Consider the following 19,652-nt stretch of genomic DNA (forward strand, 5'->3'; position numbering starts at 1 on the left):
AGCCATGGCCTCTTTGCCCAGACCACTCAGGAACCTCTGTATGACTCTCCTTCCTCTCCTGCCCACCTCCATCCATTCTTCACACAGCAGGCCTGGCATTCTTCTCAAAACATGAACTAGTTCATATTTCACCCCTGACTAGGTCCTTTCAATGAATTCACATCTCATTTCAAAGAAAACCCAAGCTCCTTGCCCAGCCTTAAAAGACCCTGCATAAGCTGGCATTCACCCCTCCCCTCCCCATCCTCCTGGTTTGTGCTAATCTCTTCCTTACAGCTCCAGCTGTGGAAGAAAATGGTCGTTGTATGTCTGTGCCTTAAAAATAGCAAGCTCTTTCACACCTCAAGGAGGGCAAACCTCAAGGCCTTTGCATATGCTATTCCCTCTGCTTGGAATGTTCTCCCCCCTTCTTTGCAGGGCTGGCTCTCCTCTTTACTTTCAGTGAGAGCCTCCAGGTCCCCTCCTCAAAAAGGCTGTCAAGCATTGCTTTCTAACATTATATCTTGTTCATTTCTTTCACAGCAGCCAGCACTATGTGCAATGATCAAGCTATTTGTTCAGTGTACAAATTTACTGACTATATCCCCAACTAGACTAAGTCCAAGAGCAGTGGATTTTAACATCCATATAGAGGTTCCTTGCAGGCTGTGTGCCTGCGTTATCTCGATATCAGCTCCTAGCAAAATGATAATGCAACTAATTCTTAACAATGGAAGGAAGGAAGGGAGGGAGGAAGAGAGGAAGGGAGGAAGGAAGAAATGAAGAAATAAATGAACAAATTGGCTTACATATAAAAGGGGAATATACATAATTGGCAAGCCTAACCATTGTAGTCATAATATTGTGGCCTGAAATTTAAACTGAAGTGAATTCTGCATAATCTGAACTACCTCTTTACATGCCCTTTCGTCCCACATCCTAGGGGGAAGCAGATAACGAGAGAGATTATGAGTATGTTTGGGATCTGATTCTCCCCACTTCATCCAGCCTTGCCTCCTGTTTGATGGGGGTAAACTGAGGCAACCCCTGGACACTCGTGAGCCTCCTCTTACAGCACCTTGATTTCTGTAGCCAGCTTTTCTTATCGGTCCACAGTCCTCCTCGTGTGTGGCTCAGGCAGCATAGTCCACACTTTCTACCCAATTCTGTGAGGTCTCCTGGAGCACATATAACATCTGGCAGCATCCTGAAATCACATGTCTGGATGCTGCAAAGGTATCTCCATATATTACGTTCCTGCTCTGCAGGGAGAAATGTTATTTTTGGTTGAAGTCACTTTTTCATTTATCCCAGGTCAAGGGAAGTTCATTCTCCCTATTGTTCAATTTTCCTCTGAGTCAAATTTTTAAATTTTGTCTCATTTTAAAATAAACGACTTTCAAATGTACTATTTTACATAGATATGTAGCTAAAAGCAAAGGCATGTGATTGAGTCTAACTTACAAGAATGAATACATATATATATATGAAAATTAAGCCTTATTTTAAATTGTAATTCACCATGCAATGTCTGTCAATGGTTTCTATGCAACCACTTATCACACAATTTATCAATATACTTACCTTTTTTTTAAATTTCAAAAAGATTATTAATTTAAATCTGCCTTCATACTGGAAAGACGCTCACATGCAAGAAAGTTTTAATTCAGCACCAGGAAGACAGAAGAATTTATTGTAAAAATTCTAGAAGCAAGTAGTGTAACAGCATTTACAAATGATGTTCATTTTAAAACTGAACATCCACACCCAGAGTTTACAAACAAAATGAAATAACATTCTACCCACCCCCCCCCCACATGCTAACAAAATTATAAAGCAATGCTCACACACCATCTGGAAGAAAGCCATGTTTTTCCATTCCCATTTTAAATAATTTGGTCAAATATTGAGAAAATAGAACTTCAAAAAATCATAAAGTGTAAAAAAGAATGATGATTAGAGGTCTTTTAAATACTAAGGTTAAATCAAGCCAAATAGATTCTCTTGCAAAATAATTTATGACAAATATAATTTCTGCTTCCAAAATATTTTGGAAAGAAATAATTTCTCCAAAGATCTGAGGTTTGCATATGAAAACTGCTTGGTGACCCATTCTGGCTCTGTTATAATTCTTTCTTTATTTTTTTAAGTTTATTTATTTTTGAGAAAGAGAGATCAGCAGAGTGAAGGGCGGGACAGAGAATCTGAAGCAGGCTCTGCACTGACAGCAGAAAGCCCGACACAGGGCTCGAACTCACGAACGGTGACATCATGACCTGAGACGCAGTTGGGTGCTTAACCGACTGAGCCAGGTGCCCTCTATCATAATTATTTCAAAACCTTTTTCTCTTTATTTTCTTTACCAATCTATACATACTTGTTTTCCCCTTTAATTTCTCTCTTTTTCTCTTTTTCATTGCTTTTTAAGAAAAAAAATTGGGGGCAGAGGAAGGTTTTTTTCTTAGTTTTTCCTAGTTCATGTGATGAGAGTGGCAAGCACCAAAATATTTCTCATCAGAGCCAGTTACTTGCAAAATTGGGCTTTGGGCACACTGTCTTTGGCACACCCTCATCCCCTTCCGGTAACTTTTTTATAGCTGTAAGAGGCCTGCCTTTCTCCCACCAGGGACACCCACTCTGCCATCCTGTCCTTGATCATGACCTATTACTTCAATGCTTACCCTTCCAAGTAGTATCTGATTGTTGCCTGCTCTCTACCTCATTATCACAGTTTACCTACTTTGTGGCTCATTCTTACAGAAATACCCTTTTGTGGAGGCATCAAAACTAAGTGGAAAGAACATGGGCTTTGGAGCTCAAGACCTCAGAGTTTGAATCCTAGTGATGCAGTCCATAGCTGTATGACTTTTAGCAAGTTACTTAACCAGTCTCCCTGGATGTAAATGGGAATAATAATTTCTTCTGCATTTGTTGATAGGAGGTTTAAATATAATAAACATGGGGCACCTAGATGGCTCAGTTGGTCAAAATCCAACTCTTGACTTTGGCTCAAGTCATGATTACATGATTCATGGGTTCAAGCCCCTCACTGGTCTCTGTGATGACAGCATGTAGCCTGTTTGGGATTTTCTCACTCTGCCCCTCCCCCACTCATGCTCATACATGTTTGTACGCACTCTATTCTCTCTTAAAATAAATAAATAAGCTTTTATATATATATATATGTATATATATATATAATTAACATGAAGGAGTTTTAACAGGGGCTGGTATATAGTAAGTACTCAATAAATAAGGAAATGGTAGCTACAATAATAATTTTTAATCTAACATTCAGTTTGGAAAATGATCAACAAATAAATGTAAACACATAAAGAGTTAATATCAACTTGACACTAGAGCGTCTCTGGCCTAGGGTTACTTACAGTTCAAGAAATACCACACAGACCTTTATCTTTCATTTTTCATCCTAAATCAGGCTTGATCCACTCCCCTAGATCTCATGAAAAAAGTGTTTTTGTACCCATTAAGTTTTAAAGTTTATTTAATTATTTTGAGAGTGAGCGAGCCCATGACTGGGGGAATGGGGCAAAGGGAGAGAGGGAATCCTAAGCAGGCTCTGTGCTGAGCTCAATCTCATGACCCTGGGATCATGACCTGAGCCAAAATCCAGAGTCAGATGCCCAACCAACTGAGCCACCTGGGTGCCCCTATACCCCATAAAGTTCTGAAAACACACACACACGCATTCACACTGGTTATAAATCACAATGAGATGAACAAACATTCAGAAAGAAGGCATAGCAAAGGCAGAAGTGATCCATGAACTAAGAAATTTAGTTACTTATTCAACAAAACTGACTTCAAGTCAGCAAACCTTTACAAGGTGCCTCCTGCCAGACACTGAGAAAACAGAGATGATTAAAACATCCTCCCTTATATCAAGGCGCTGGCACACCAGTGAAGGACTCTTCCCCTAAGCTGCTGTCAAGGAAAGGTTTTCCCATAAAGATGACACCTGAACTGCCTTATAAATGAATCCAGGAGGAGGCGCCAGGGTGGCTCAATCGGTTGAACATCCGACTCTTGATTTCAGCTCAGGTCATGATCCCAGGGTCATGGGCTCGAGCCCTGCGGTGCGCTCCTCACTGAACATGGAGCCTGCTTGGGATTCTTTCTCCTTCTGCCCCTCCCCCACCTGCATGCACGCTCACACTCTCTCTCTCAAATATAAAAAAAAAAAAAAAAAAATGAATCCGAATTATCTATGTGAAGAAAGATGTATGGGCAACCACTGCAGGCAGAAGGAACTGCTTGAAGAGAAGCGTGAAACATTCAGGTGGGTACAGTGAAGCGTCCAGCAGTAAAGTGTTATTAGAACACTAAATGGGCAGGGGAATGGGGGCAAAGGAGGTCCGAGCAGAGCGTGGGACACAGAAGCCTTATCGTCTGTGCCAAGGGGCCTGCCCTTCATTCTCCCCGTGGTGGAAGCACATGGAAGGGAACCACCCCAAATGGATTTGGTCTTGGGTGGTCACTCTGGCTGGTGTGTGGAAGGCAGCCTGGGGACAGGGTTTGAGGCAAGGCGCATGAGAGTGGAGGCAGGAATACAAGTCAGGCTTGAGATGCGCAAGCCCAAGAGTGAGCACGAGGGCTTGTAAGAGGACAGATTCAAGAAACACGTAGAGGGTAAAATCAACAGGTTACACATAAAACCATGAAGAAGTACACAAATATCAAAATGTTAGCCTTGGACTAATGGTTCCTAAATATTGGAAGTAGTCACAAGTACGTGAGTGCCTACATTCACTGCAGCTCCCGATTTGCCATCTACAAACCTGTTTTTACTCACTAAACCAGGTCCATTTGTTTAATGAAATGTTTTAAATCACTACTGTCGATTTTCAAGAAGTACATGGAGCTTTGGAGTTACACACGAGCTAGATTCCCAAGAGATATTTCCTGGAATTCTTTTTGTATCAGGTCCCATTTCTTTGCTCCAAGTTTTGAATTAATTAATGCAGATAGAAGGCTATGTCCACACACTCAAATTATTTGACAATCTTGAATAAAATGGCAAATGTTCTTGATCAAATAATCATTTTTAACAGAGCTGTAAACACTAAATTGACTCATCAATTCAATCAACATGGCTGAATTAGTTGTCCTGTTGACACAGTTTCTTGTTAGAAAACAAAAATGATCTGCCATTGAGCAAGAGCCAAATGTTCTTAGGCATTGGGGTTTGATCCACCAAAAATTTTAAAACTAGAATGCCTGATCAGGTACTTTAAGCATTACTGATTGATGGGAAATTTTATAATAGATTTAAAAATCCATTAACATTCGGTTAATAGCTTTCTCTCAAAAATAGCCATGCTATTGAATGGAGATGTTCTAACGCATTCACTGTTTTTTTGTTGGTTTTTTTTTGCATTCAGTATTTTAAAATATTGGTGTGTTAAATGCCAACCAATAGAGGGATGACTGAAAATGGGTTCAAGGTTTCTTTTGGAGGCGATGAAAATATACTAAAATTAGATTGTAGGGAGGTTACACAACTCTGTGGATATACTAAAATTCATTGATTTGCACACTTAAAATGGGTGCTCTTTGTAGTATGTAAATTATATCTCAATAAAGCTGTTTTAAAAAACCAAAAGAAGAAGCATTTGAAATCACACACCGATCCTCTCTCTCTGAAGAAGACAAGTATTTCCAAATGAACATGGTCACCTACGTAAAGATCACTTGGAGAAGTAGTCAACAAGATCCTGAAGGAGACAACAAATGTCATCACCACCACCAGCAACAAAACAGGGTGGGTAATTTGAAAAGATCATCAACATTCTCAGCCCTAAGAGTCTGAAATATTCTTGGAGACATAGCCATGGTCACATGAAGCCGCAGAAAGAACACAAGGACAGTCACAGAATATACATTAGAGGTGCCAGCAAAGAACTTTCAGTTGGGACAGGGCTGTGTACATGCTCTTTGGGGAAACAATGCAGCATCTGGGACCTGCTCTGTGACCTCAATGAAGAATATGATGAATCTGAAAAGGCAAAACGAAGCTGGGGCAGAGACAGCATGAACAAAGGCCAAGAAGTAGAATGATCATGAGAAGGGGTGGAGAGTGGGTGAGGAGGGGTCTGAGAAAAGGTCCTGTCAAATTTGTGGAAGGTAGTAAGGATCAACCGAGTTAGGTAAGGTTTTTGAAAAATCTACCAGCAAAGCCTCTGTTTGCTCTTACCATCAGTAGAGTCTAAACTGTAAGTTCTGGGGAAGATGAAGAAAACAGCATAGAAAACAAGGTTGTACATAAAACTAATTTGAATTTTAACCTGTCAAACCAGATGTGAAAGACAGCAAAGATGTTTGTTTTCATGCTCAAAAAGAGGAAGCATTTCAGAGGAGGAACTTGGCGACCACAAGGGTTTAGAGGAGCAACAAAAGAGAAAAGATTCCAAATGGCCACAGGCTTTTAAACCTGAAGGAAGAGCTAAAAGGATTAAAAAATACTGGCCACCTGGGTGGCTCAGTCAGTCAAGCGTCAGATTTCAGTTCGGGTCATGATCTCATGGTTCATGAGTTCGAGCCCCTAGTTGGGCTCTGTGCTGACAACGTAGAGCCTGGAGCCTGCTTCAGATTCTGTGTGTCCCTCTCTCTCTCTGCCCTTCCTATGCTTGTGCACTCTCTTGCTCTCTCTCTCAAAAATAGATAAACATTTAAAAAGAATGTTTTAAATACTATAGTTTGGAAGAGAGAAAGGTTGGCTTATGTCTAAGATACTTAACTTGAAGACAGAACACCTAAGTGAAATAGTCCCATCATATCATGACTGATTATGAGAAACATGAAGGAGAGAGAGAAAGATCAACACAGTGCCCGCATCCTTACTTCTCCCGTCTAATTCTTAGGTATAAAAAACTGGGCTATGTCCCAGAAAACATTCTGAGTACTCAGAACTTCAGCTTTTAGAGATATTTATTTGGTTTCCTCCAGTACATTTAGTTATGAGAAAAATATGAATTAACAAGAATTCCAATGTCTTGAACACAGAACTCAACAATTATACATTACTGCTAGTTAAAGCCATTTCCAAGGCATATATGTATTAGTTCCTCAAGAACATTTGCTTTGTGTTTTTCTTCTAGAAAATTAATAATTTTGGCAATGTGTTTGCGATGTTCTTTCTAACGTGTTGTAGAAGGATATTGTTGCAACTGCTGCTTTGTGTATTCTGGCTCTTATAGATGATTTCTCACTTACTAAGTTTGAAATTTAAATCGTAGGTTTGGCTATAGCTGTTGCCAGACAGCAATATCACAGAGTTAGGATGAAGTTAAGAAATTTGTGTTGTCATTTGGATTTCTAACTTTATTCAGGGAAAAAAAAAAAAACTACATAATCTCAGGACTACAGGCATATGAGGTGTAGGCTAATATTTTGCTTCTGATGAGAGTTTTTGCTAGTTCTGAGAGATCTGCAGGGCATGTGCTATTGAAACAGCTCATTCCCAAACTAAGCAATAAATCTAGAATTGACAGCTACACAAATCCATCACCAAGTCAGGGAGGCACCATGCTCAGTGTGTAGACATCTGGGTAATTGGAGAACAGGAGGGCAACAGTGAAATGATAGGACCTCACTGCTGGGCGAGATCTGGGAGATCATTTTTAGATTACATTCTGTTTAAAATCACCAGATTTGAGAGTGTATGGGAGATCTTTAAGTGTTTCAAATTCTAATCACAGAGCCCATCAAAAGTGTAACTTATCTCATAAAATATATTTAAATTACTGTCTTAAATAGCAGCACCAAGAAGTGATTAATTTCTTAAAATCAAATAGACATTTTCCCCAAAAAAGTGGTATGATTCAGGGTTTTGTGGAAAACTATGAATTTTAAAGATCTTTTTAATGAAAGTTAAAACCTTCCTTAATTTATGCATTTAGGTTTTTGGTTTGAAGTCATATTTTGTTGCATGACAAGGGAGAAAATAGGAAGAAAGAAATTCTATTTTAAAATGTACATTCAGTGAACTAAACGAAATCACATACTGGGAAAATCAGTCACTAGAGTTACAAAAATTATAATTTTATTAATGATAAGATATTTTCTTCAGATCCTCCCTAATTTTGTCTTCCATGAAAATTCTTAAGACACCTCCCATGAAGGCATCTTTGAGATATTTACAACAGTAGGTTGGTCTTTCTGGTGGCTGTATATTTTGTTTTTCTATCGTGGAGATGTATACGTCTGCTCTATAATGCTCCCTTTGGCTTATTGGCACAGCATTAGGGAGAAAATGGCAAACTGTTTCCAGAAAACTGATTCTCAATTTCATCCTTTAAGACTAAAGGATGTCTTGCGGCTTAAAGAGAAAGGGAAATATACAAAGGAATAAAAATCAAATGGGTTACACCATTTGAAAAGTTTCTTTAAGATATTAGAACTAGAACTTCAAAGGTTTAGCTGGAAGATATTGTCAATTATACAAGTTTTTTGAAATCCCTTTTCCAAAAGGCAGCATCTCAATACCTCATGGAAGATGGCATGATTTAATGAAGATCTCTAAGGCAGGGAGCTAGTTCCCCCCCCCCCCCACACACACACTGGCATCGCAATCAGAAAATAACTCTTCTACAGAAATATCTAAAACGGGGAAGCACTGTTTGAGTAGTTTACATACATTTGTGAAACTACTGCCTAGAAGATATGATTATAAACAAGCAAAAATCAAACATTTCTGACTCTAAGGTGGTTCAACCCAGAACTTGATATAGGAGGCCTGGGAACCAGGATGACAACCAGGAAGCCCTTTTTAATGGTAAACCAGGGACATCTACTGTCTGAAAATGGAAATAGCAAACGAAAGCCACATCCTACCCAGCATGTGGCGGGCTCTGGGAGAAAGCGGTGAGGCTGTCACAGGTGTAGCTAATTCTGGAAACGAGGATGGGCCTTGGCTGGTGAGAGCTATTGAGGGTTGAGTATTCAAAGGAGACCGAGGTGCGGAAGAGAAGAAAAACAGAAAGAGGGGAGTTGCTTTGGCTTAAGTGGTGACCAGGTAAAGATACCCAGCCAGGATGAGCCTCTGTGAGAGGTAAGGAAGAATGCAGGATCCTGGGGAGTGTTACCAGCAGGAATCACATTTACCCTGAGCACGCAGCTGTCTTCAGAGAAAATCTCTCTCCTGTGTTGTTGACTTTATATATCCTTTTTTCCCCATTCCCCCATCTTAACTACACCATCTGTAAATCATTTAGAGCTGGAAATCTGTTGATGATCCAAGGTTTTCAAATTGCTTCATAAATTAAGGAATTACTGGCTTTAAGACAATACGTAAACTTCTAAAACTAGGCTGATCCCTTATAGACCATCTTAGTCTGCATTTAACAGTAGAGGAAACCGAAGCTAGAAAAATGTAGGTGACCCTGGGGTCACCCAGCTGGTGAGCGACAGACCACAGATTGGGCCCTGGAAGAATAAATTTTTCCGCAAGCAGGCCATGCATACAAAATGTTCCTCAAAAGTTTCCCCACCTCCAGTCTGTTTTTATTTGTTTTGCATATGTTTGGAATTTCAGAGGCTTAATAAAGTTCTATACTTTCTTCATACATACTTTCCTCACTTTCTCTGAGCTATTTTGAGGAAAATCAGAATTTAATATAAGTACATAGCTACATGAGAAAGTAAAATGGGCAGTTATCTCTAAGTTGATGTATCCAATACATATGTTTCTGAAAAGAATAAACTGATTTAAATCTAAATTTTGTGGTTTTATGGTCCTTTTAAACACAACACAACAAAATAAAACACGGAGCTTTTTATCTTTAATTCACTCTATCTTTATGGAACTTTCTGCCATAACAAAGTCATTCACTGTAGAATGAAACTTCCTAGGGGGTCAGGAAATAGTCTTTAATTTTTTCATAAAGCAAGTACTTTAGAGTAAACCTGGGTGTTTACCTTTTTGGTAAAGTTCTAAATACTGACTTTGATTAATCCATGTTTTAAAGATTTATTTTCTCCTACAATTCTCATTTACAACCATTAAATATGGAATGCCTCTGCAAGTCAGCTACTATATAAACCAGAAAATCACATCCTTTAAGATGTATTTTATTTGCAAGAATAAAGCTCCAAAGATATTTTATATATTCACCTTTTCTTTTTCTGGGAGGAAAATTTTCAAATTCCAAATATTAGCAACCATCAGATTGTTTTCACTGTAATCCTTTTATAAAGCAGGCAGAATAAGGTCAGAGTATTTTTCCAAATTCATTCTAGGTAGAGAAACTGACAATGTTGAATTTTACCTGAGTCCTGTGCTCCTGGAAAACAACAAAAATTAAAGGAATTCTCCCTCTGCTTTTGTGTTCTGGAAAATGGCTTACTGCAAAGAACCACCCTTTCCATACTACTTAGATAAAATTCACAGGTTCCCCACTTGTTCACCCTATGACAAGACCAGCCTTTGCCTTACAAATGATTAGCTGAACCTCCTGGTCCCCACTGATTTACTAAAACAAAGCACTTGTTCACCAAACTTTGGTTAGGCTTCTCTTCTGGCTTTGGGTCCCTGAACTTGATTGAGCCCACTTGCAGCCTGAGACAGCATACAATACCTATTTATGGGTCCCACCTGGAAAGCAGGGTGGGGTCTGAGTAAGGCATTCTCTGACCTACTGTCCTATATGCTGTGCTCTCATCCCACTTCTCCAGCCCAGTTCTTGCTAGCCTTGTTCACTCCTCCTGTAAAAGCCCTTTTTGCCTAACTCTTCAGACACTTGCTGATCACATGGTTACAGTGTTCTCCCTATGGAAAGAGCCCCCTCATGACATTGTAATGATCTCTGCCCACCTCTTGCAATAATCCTTTCAAATAAAGTCTCTCCTTACTAAGTCCAGATTTGCTTTTTATTTGACAAAACCGAGAACTCTAAGGCTGAGGGAAGTTGACTAAAACAGATCAGGATTATAAAGTCTTCCTGCTCTAGAAGCAAAATCATATGAGGTTCATAAGGATATTCATATTTCTCATATTTTTTTCTTTAATCCCAAGATAAAATTTCAAAACTTTCCAGGGGCAATGCTTTCTGGAAAATATTTGCATTCAAATGAATAGTGAAATTAGCTTTGTTTTTGGTTTGTAGGGGGGGTGGGGGTTGTTTGTTTGTTTGTTTTAACAAATCCTAGTAAAAGTCCCAGTATTTCCTAAGTGTAATCCTGGCACACCAAGTTCCTCAAATTTGCCCAGATCCAAGCTTACCTTTCAAGGAGAAAAAGAACGATTTATTTAGTATTAGCTCACTAAATCTTGCAACTCACCATTTTCCAATGAGGTGAGAAATCTAAATATCTTTATTCAAAATTCTTGTTAATATGATCAGTACTCAATTGTCTACCAGAATGGAAATCTAATTTTTCCATGACAAAACCACACATTGTAAGGCCTAGTGCTACCACAAATCTTCAGGACAATTCTATGGTCAGAACTGACCGATACCATATGCCATATTATATAAACAAATATGTACCAATGGGCTCAACTGTATAAACCACAGGAGGAAATGAAAATGATGAGCTGAACAGATGTCTTAGAAGCATAATCATTTCTCTGACAATCCGGGAAACAAAGACCTATGTTTCCCTTTGATCTATGAAAACAGGTTGGAAATATTTATATGCTCACTCTTTATTTTAAAAATATGTATTTTGAAACATTAATGAAACAATTAGTTGGTTTCTCATAAACTTAACAGACCCAGGTAAATGTGAATTAATTTAGCTAGTGCCCTTCCACACATGTTGGAAAGAAGCATTCATTTCCCTTGACATCAGTTCTAGGCTCAGATCCAATGCCTATATACTCTGATTCATTTCTACTGTATTTATTTAATGCTTCTATTTATTCCTTTATTCGTTAATATTTACTGGACACCTACTGTGTGATAAACACTAGGGATACAGTTCTTTTTTTTTAACGTTTATTTATTTTTGAGAGACAGAGCATGAATGGGGAAGGATCAGAGAGGGAGATACAGAATCCAAAGCAGGCTCCAGGTTCTGAGCTGTCAGCACAGAGCCTGATGCGGGGCTCGAACCCACCAACCGTGAGATCATGACCTGAGCTGAAGTCAGATGCTCAACCGACTGAACCACCCAGGCACCCCTAGGAATACAGTTCTGAACAAAACTCTCTGTCCTCATGGAACTTGTAATTTAGATAGAAAATGAACCAGATAAATGAGTAAGATACATAAAATGCTAAATGTATTATGTACTAGGGAGAAAAAATAAAGCAAGAAAGGGAACTACAAAATGCTGAGGGGCAGGAGGATTTTAGGCAGTGACAACGTGATTTTTGAGTCAAGACCTCAAGGAAATGAAAGAGCTAGCCATGCAGCTCTCTGGGGGAAGAACCCTCCTGAAAGAGAAGAGCAAGTCCGAGGCCTAGAGGTAGGAACACTGCTACGTACAGTGCTGAGCACTGCAGAGGATACAAAGACGAATACGCTCAAAGAGCTCAAAATCTAATAAAGAAGCTTGGAATACAAATGTACTAAAACTAATACCAAGTAGACTGCTTGAAGAGTTGTTAGTGAGCTACAAACGCGATTCCATAGCACTTAGGGTTTCACGGCAATAATAATACAGTTGGGAAGGCTCGGCGTGCAGGGCGAGGTGTGGTTACGCTGGGGTCCACAAAGGAGTTCAAATCTGAGAGGAGTTTATGCAAAGCATGTAGAGCAATGAAGCAGCACCCCTGGGGTTAACTAGACTTAGGACCAAAACAGGAAGGAAATAGAAATACTAAATACCACGCAGACACATAAATATATGTGTGTCTGTTAAGTCAGCAGTATATTACATATAAAATATGTTTGGACTTATAGTAAATATATCATATTTCCCTATTCACAGAACTTTCCTGGGTCCCTCATATGTGTATTTGAAATGGGTGTCTTCTTACATTCATTTGAGAAAAAGAAGTAAATTCTTCGTCAAATATAAAGCCTTACAAACGGAGGTGGCGGGAGGGATAGGAAATGGCATCCAGCTGTTGATTTAGAACCTAGGAGAGTCCCGGTAATTGTTTTCTCTCGCCTTGGCAAAAGACACCCAGTTAGCAATATCCTGAAGCTTGCTTTTCTTCCCGGCCCCCCCCCACCCCATGCTCCAACTGTAGGCCTCTGCCTTGACCACAGTCGCCCTTCTCACGTCCCCAGTCTCAGCAGGGCCCTTGCCCCCAGCCTGTCTGTCCTCTGCACCACCGCATCACACACCCTCTCCCCACCCCCCCCCACCCCCCCACCCACCCCCCCCCCCCCCCCCCCCGGCTCCCGTTCCTTCCGTTGCCGGGACCCGACCGGGCTGTGAAGTCCCCAGGAACCTAAACACCCACACGACGCGGTGGGGGAGACCAGCCAACAGCGGTTAGGAAAGGACCTGACAAGAGCTACAGTGGCGACACCCGGCGGGCTGTGGCAGGGGCCGACGACCAAGAGGAGGCAGGGGACCCCCACACACACCCCTTCTCGAGGAGGCGGGGACAACCAGGACCCCGGGAGGCTGAGCAAAGGCAGTGAGTTAAACTCCCTCCTCTACTCTGCAGAAAATCGGCCAAGGACATCAGTTGCCCCAAAGTGTTAACAATGACACGTCCGTCGAGCGCAAGGGCTGTTTTTAAAGAGCTTGTTCTAAGTGTGAGAAACCGACCTTGGGTGGTGGCCCGTGGGGAGGCGCTTCAGAGCGCGGTCCCTGCAGCCCGGCGGCAGCCAGAGGCGGACTAGCTGAGGCCGCTGGTAGAGGGAGGAGGAGCTCGCGCGGCTGGGACGCCGGGTCCCCTTCCTCCTCCCCCTCCTTCCTGCCCCAGCCGCACTGCTTGGGGTGGAAAGTTCACCTGGCCCTGGAGCGGGGCTGCGTCCTGACCTTTCACCCGGCAGACAGCCCTGCCCTTCTCCTAGGGCAATGCTTGGGTTCCTCACTTGGGATTGGTGTCAGCCTCGTGTTGAATGAAGAATTATGAATTCCCTCTGCTTCAAAACTCGTGTCCGTCAGAATGTTAGGGATCCTGTGTCCCACGCCAAAGCTTCCATTCGATTTGGGAAAATAAGCTCTGAGTCTCAATGTTCCCCTGAGATCATCTAAGATCTTTATTGAGTTGCTCTTTATTAAACATTCCCTAACGACCAAATCCCCTATTCTGCTATTCTACGAGTTAGCCCTTTAAAAAGCTCTGAGAGGGGCGCCTGGGTGGCTCAGTCGGTTGGGCGCTGACTTCGGCTCAGGTCATGATCTCGTGGTCCATGAGCTCGAGCCCCGCGTCGGGCTCTGTGCTGACAGCTCAGAGCCTGGAGCCTGTTTCAGATTCTGTGTCTCCCTCTCTCTGACCCTCCCCCGTTCATGCTCTGTCTCTCTGTCTCAAAAAAATAAATAAACGTTAAAAAAAAATTTTTTTTAAATAAAAAGCTCTGAGAGTACCCCCAAATCTTCGTCTACAGTTTGTACAACTACATTTGATCCTTGAACAGCATGGGTTTGAACTGTGGTGATCCACTTATACATGATGGATTTGTTTTTATAAATACAGTACATACTGTAAATATATTTTCTCTTCCTTATGATTTTAATATTTTCTCTGGCCTCGTATATTATAAGGATACAGTATATGATACACAAAATACCTGTTAATTGACTGCTGCTATTATTAGCCAGTCAACAGTGGACTGTTAGTAGTTCGGAGAAATTCAAAAGTTATAGGTAGATTTTTTTATTGCACATGGTTGGTGCCTAACCCCTGTGCTGTTCAAAGGTCAACAGTATACCCCGTACAACTCAGAAAACCTAATTATTTAAGTTGGTAGACATTTTTCCACAACACTTCTTCCTTTGTGAAGCTTTAAAAAAGATTTTATATGCATGAATTTCAAATTCAATTTCCAATGAAGAAAAAAAAGAAAAAAGAAATTCAATTTCTAATGAAGAATAACTAAGCATAAATACCCATTTACTCCATTCTTTAGTTGTGAAAATAGCAATCAAGTTATTTGTAAAGAATACACATATTCAGGCATCTAAAAATATTATAAAGCCAAACTGGAAATATATTAGGGATACTGATACTTAGATCAAGATCCAGATCAAGGTGATAGCCTTTCTGTAAATTTATTATTTTAAAGAAATATTTGTAAATATTACTTTTAACATGAAAGTAATTTTATTCTAAAAGATTAAAGAAAAGACAGGGAAGACTTCCATTTTCTCATCTTGAGGCTTATTAACTACATTTAAACAGTTCAAAAAGCTATCTGCATTTGTCATCTGCTTTGTACATAGTTTAAGAGCAATCATTTGCTGCCCCCTGGCTGTAAAAAAAAATCTTTATCTTTCAATAAAACTACTGTCTTAAAAAAAATTACTATAAAGTGAAAAAGCGTAGTGGAGAATTTAGGAAATGTATCACTTCCCACAGATATCAGGGTACTAATTAATAGTGATTAATAACCTGAACTTTTAGATCAGACTGATTGGATTTGAATCCCGGTCTGCCATGTACTAGCGGTGTGAACTTAGTGTCAAGTTACTGAACTTCTCTCTTCATTTCCTCATCAGTATTAATGAAGATAATAAGAAAAATAATACCTACCACATTTAGCTAGTATGAGAATTCAGTGAGCTCATATAGTGCTTCAACTGTCTGGCTCAACTGTTAGGTGTTAGCAGATGCCATGCTTTAAAAAAAAACGAGGAACTGAAACCATCCACTGTGACAGCAACACTGCTAATCGCTCGGACCCTGCTCTGTTTTCCTTTTGTTATACCACTTACCACATTCTAACATACTATCAAATTGGATGATGCCTGCACCTCACCATGAAGTAAACTCCAAGGGCATCTTTTGCTTTGTTCTCTGACTCGTGCCAAGCACCATATCATAGTCCAGCACATAGTAGTAGGTACTTCATAAATATCTGCTGTTGAATAAATTTTCTGCCATACTTTTGTCAATATTCAGAGAACCTTAGACTCTTGAGGTCGCAAGGAGTTTTCAAGAACAGTACCTTCATTCATCAGCCTTTTGTGACAGACTTCCTCTGTGGCTGATGTTGTTAAAGGGGCGTGGCATCCAAGAGGACTGCACAATGTGCGATGAAGGAGCAAACACAAGCACAAAAACGAATAATTTCAATACAATCTCAACACTGTAATTAAGAATAAAATGTTGAAAATTGAAAACAAGAGAATATAAATCTCTCCACGGGAGTCAGAAACAACTGAGCTCGGATGAGAGGTGCTATCCAGGCAGAGAGCACAGGCTATGTTCCAGCACAGGAGCAGCTTGGAACAGAACCATGGAAGAGCACTGTGTATCTGGGGGCAGAGAGGAGCAAACATAGCTTGGGATGGGGTGAGATTTATTACTGTAATTATTGGCTGACATGCTCTGAGGTGCACAAGGGCCGTGTTGTGATTATGGGTGTTAACAGAGTTTTGGGTTTGGTTTGCTACAAACTGAGAGGGAGGGTACCAATGCGGGGTGGAGACCAGGCTAGCTGAGGCCAGGTTGTTATAGGCAGATAATCCAGGTTGTTAGAGGTATACAGTCCAAGATCAGAGCAAACAAGGAACCATGAAAAACAAAGAAATGAGAGTCAGAGGAAGCCATGGAAAGAGGTCAAGGAGACAACCATGGCTCTATTCTGTGTATGCATCGGGGGGTCCAAACAACCAACACCAGCTCTGGAGGGTGGCTGGCCAGAACTGGGATGGCAAAAGAATTCATCAGTGGGCCACAGAACCTTTGATGTCAGTTACACAGCTAGCTGATAACTCTGCCAACTTGCCTCCAGGTGAGTTGTTACAGTGAGTTCAGGGGAAAAAAACAAAAATAAAAAACCTTCAAACCACTTTGTACACAAAATGATGAACTGATTGATTGGATTTTCCCACCTTTTAATTGCTCTTCTTGGCACGGTATAGATCCCATCATAAAGAAATGGAATTTCTTTCTATGGATTGATCACATCAGAAATCACTTAAAAACGTATTCTTGTTTTTTTTTTATGCAACCTCCTTAAACGCAGGGAATTCGACAAACATGACATTGACGGTATTTTCAGGTTTACAATTGTGAAATGTTGGAGGTAAGAATATTTCCAATTATTTTATACGGGAGTATGCCCTTATTTGCAGGGGATATGTTCCAAGACACCCAGTCATAATACCAAACCCTATATATACAATGTTTTTTCTGATGTAAATATATATGTATATGTGTTCACATATATGTGTGTGTGTGTGTGTATGATAAAGCTTAATCTGAAAATTAGGCACAGTAAGAGAGTAAGAACAATAACTAATAATAAAATAGAACAATTACAACAATATACTGTAATAAAAGTTATATGAACATCGTCTCTCTCGAAATATCTTATTGTACTGTATTCACGCTTCTTCTCGTGATGATGTGAGATGATAAAATGTCTACATGATGACATGAAGTGAGGTGAATGATGTAAATATTATGATGTAGCATTAGCCAACCATTGGCCTTCATTGATTGATCAGGAAAAGAATCATCTGCTTCCAAACTGGGGCTGAGCACAGTTGACCGCTGGTAACTGAAATCATGAAAAATGAAGCCACAAATAGGGAGATTTCTGTATTCTTTTTCAATTAGTAAAAGTTATATAACATAGATAGGAGTACACAGGGCTCAGCAAGATTTTTTTTAAAGGGTGGATAATAAATATTTTCTGCTTTTCAGCCCATACGGTGTCTGTAGCAATTACTCAACTCTGCCATTGAGCACAAAAGCAGCCAGAGACAATATGTAAACAGACGGGAGAGGCTGCATTCCAGTAAAACTTTACTTACCAAAACAGGCAGCAAATTGGATTGTTTGCTGACCCCTGATCTGTATACAGTTCTGTATCTTGTTTTTCTCTCTTTATAATATATCTTAGAGTGAATTCTGTACCAGGACATTAAAGAGATCTCATTTTTTAAAAGAATATATAATAAGCTACTCTATGGATGTATCATAATGTATTTAGCCAATCCTACATTAATAGTTTTTTGGTTGTTTTTTTGCTATTATAAATAACTGCTAGAGCAAATTACATATTACATACTTCTTTGTATGCATGTGAATATATATGTTAGATAAATTCCTAGAGGTGGAAACATATAATTCAAGATTGCCAAATTGGCCTCCAACTCTGCACTCCACCAACAATATATGAGACAGAGTATCCTAATTTCACGTGGCATTATCCTCATATAGAAGTAAGTTGGGATCACACTTTATTATATTATAATGCTACAGATGTGTGCCCAGTTGTCCCAAGATGATTTATGAACTACATTATCTTTACCCACTAATTTGAAATATTATCTTATTAAAGGTTTCTGCCACTAATAGCAGCCAAGAAAAACGTTTCCTATCAACATTTGAAATAAAAATTTTTAAGTATGAATGTCATTTTCATCAAAGCTGCCTTCTCTTTCTCCCCATAAATCTAAAAGTAAAGAATTTTATCTTGATGCTGTGATTTATCGATCTATAAAAGGAACATGGAGATCAATTTAGATAATCACATTATCCATGATCTAATTCTAAAAGCATCACAACTAGTTGTTAATACCATAAGCATGAGAAATAAGTGGTTGTGTGTATGTTTTTATTGAAGTACTACCATATTGTCTTATCCCTCTCCAAAATTCTGCAATTCTTTGAAAGATTTATATAAGGATCTGCACTCACAACCCTGAGATTATATCAAAATCCAGTCTGGTGGGAGAAGAAACCCTTCTTTGGGACATTGTCCTTTGGCAGCTAGTATTAAGTAATGCAAAACATAAAGATAGATTACCAAGGGTCATTCTAGATCTGTACTGTCCAACACACACACACTCTATTGTGAGTATTGAACCATATAGTAACCACTAACCACATGTGACTATTGAGAACTTGAAATGTAGATAGTGCAAAATGGGATAGGCTACAAAATATACACTGGATTTCTAAGAAATTATCAAAAAAGGAATTGAAATATTTCAATAATTTTACATTATTTACATATTGAAATGTTTATTGAAATCACATTTACATATGAAACACACAAAATGGAAAACTACTCATCCATTAAAAAGAAAATCTTGCCATTTGTAACAGTATAAACACACCTAGAAGGTATTATGCTAAGTGAAATAAGAGGAAGGAAGACAAATATTATTTCACTTTTATGTGGAATCTTAAAAACAAAACAAACAAAATAAACATACTTTTAAATACAGAGAACAAGGGGCGCCTGGGTGGCTCAGTCGGTTAAGCGTCCGACTTTGACTCAGGTCATGATCTCCCGGTTCACAAGTTCGAGCTCCACATCGAGCTCTGTGCTGACAGCTCAGAGCCTGGAGCCTGTTTTGGATTCTCTGTCTCCCTCTCTCTGCCCCTTCCCCACTCACTCTCTGTCTCTGTCTCTCGCTCTCTCAAAAGTAAATAAACATTAAATAAATACACACATACAGAGAACAAACTGGTGGTTCCCAAAGGGGAGGGGGTTGGGGGAATGGGTGAAATAGATGAAGGAGATTAAGAGATAATTCCCAAAATGCTAAAACTTTAGATATATTCATTGAATAAAATATATTATGAAAATTGACTTCACTCTTCCTCTGTACTTTTTTAATGTACC

At 39.6% G+C, this 19,652-nt stretch overlaps 1 long non-coding RNA gene across 1 annotated transcript in view; it reads right to left on the reverse strand.

The window, feature by feature from the left end:
* The window catches only part of LOC125156738 (uncharacterized), a 256,694-nt gene extending 242,947 nt beyond the window's left edge, over window positions 1-13,747 (reverse strand). Inside the window, exon 1 of the long non-coding RNA XR_007148752.1 lies at window positions 13,669-13,747. This is a non-coding gene — a long non-coding RNA (uncharacterized LOC125156738). The remainder of the gene's footprint in view (window positions 1-13,668) is intronic.
* Window positions 13,748-19,652: the final 5,905 nt, after the last annotated feature.

Source organism: Prionailurus viverrinus, chromosome F2 (assembly GCF_022837055.1).
Source record: "Prionailurus viverrinus isolate Anna chromosome F2, UM_Priviv_1.0, whole genome shotgun sequence".
Classification (NCBI taxonomy): Eukaryota; Metazoa; Chordata; class Mammalia; order Carnivora; family Felidae; genus Prionailurus; species Prionailurus viverrinus.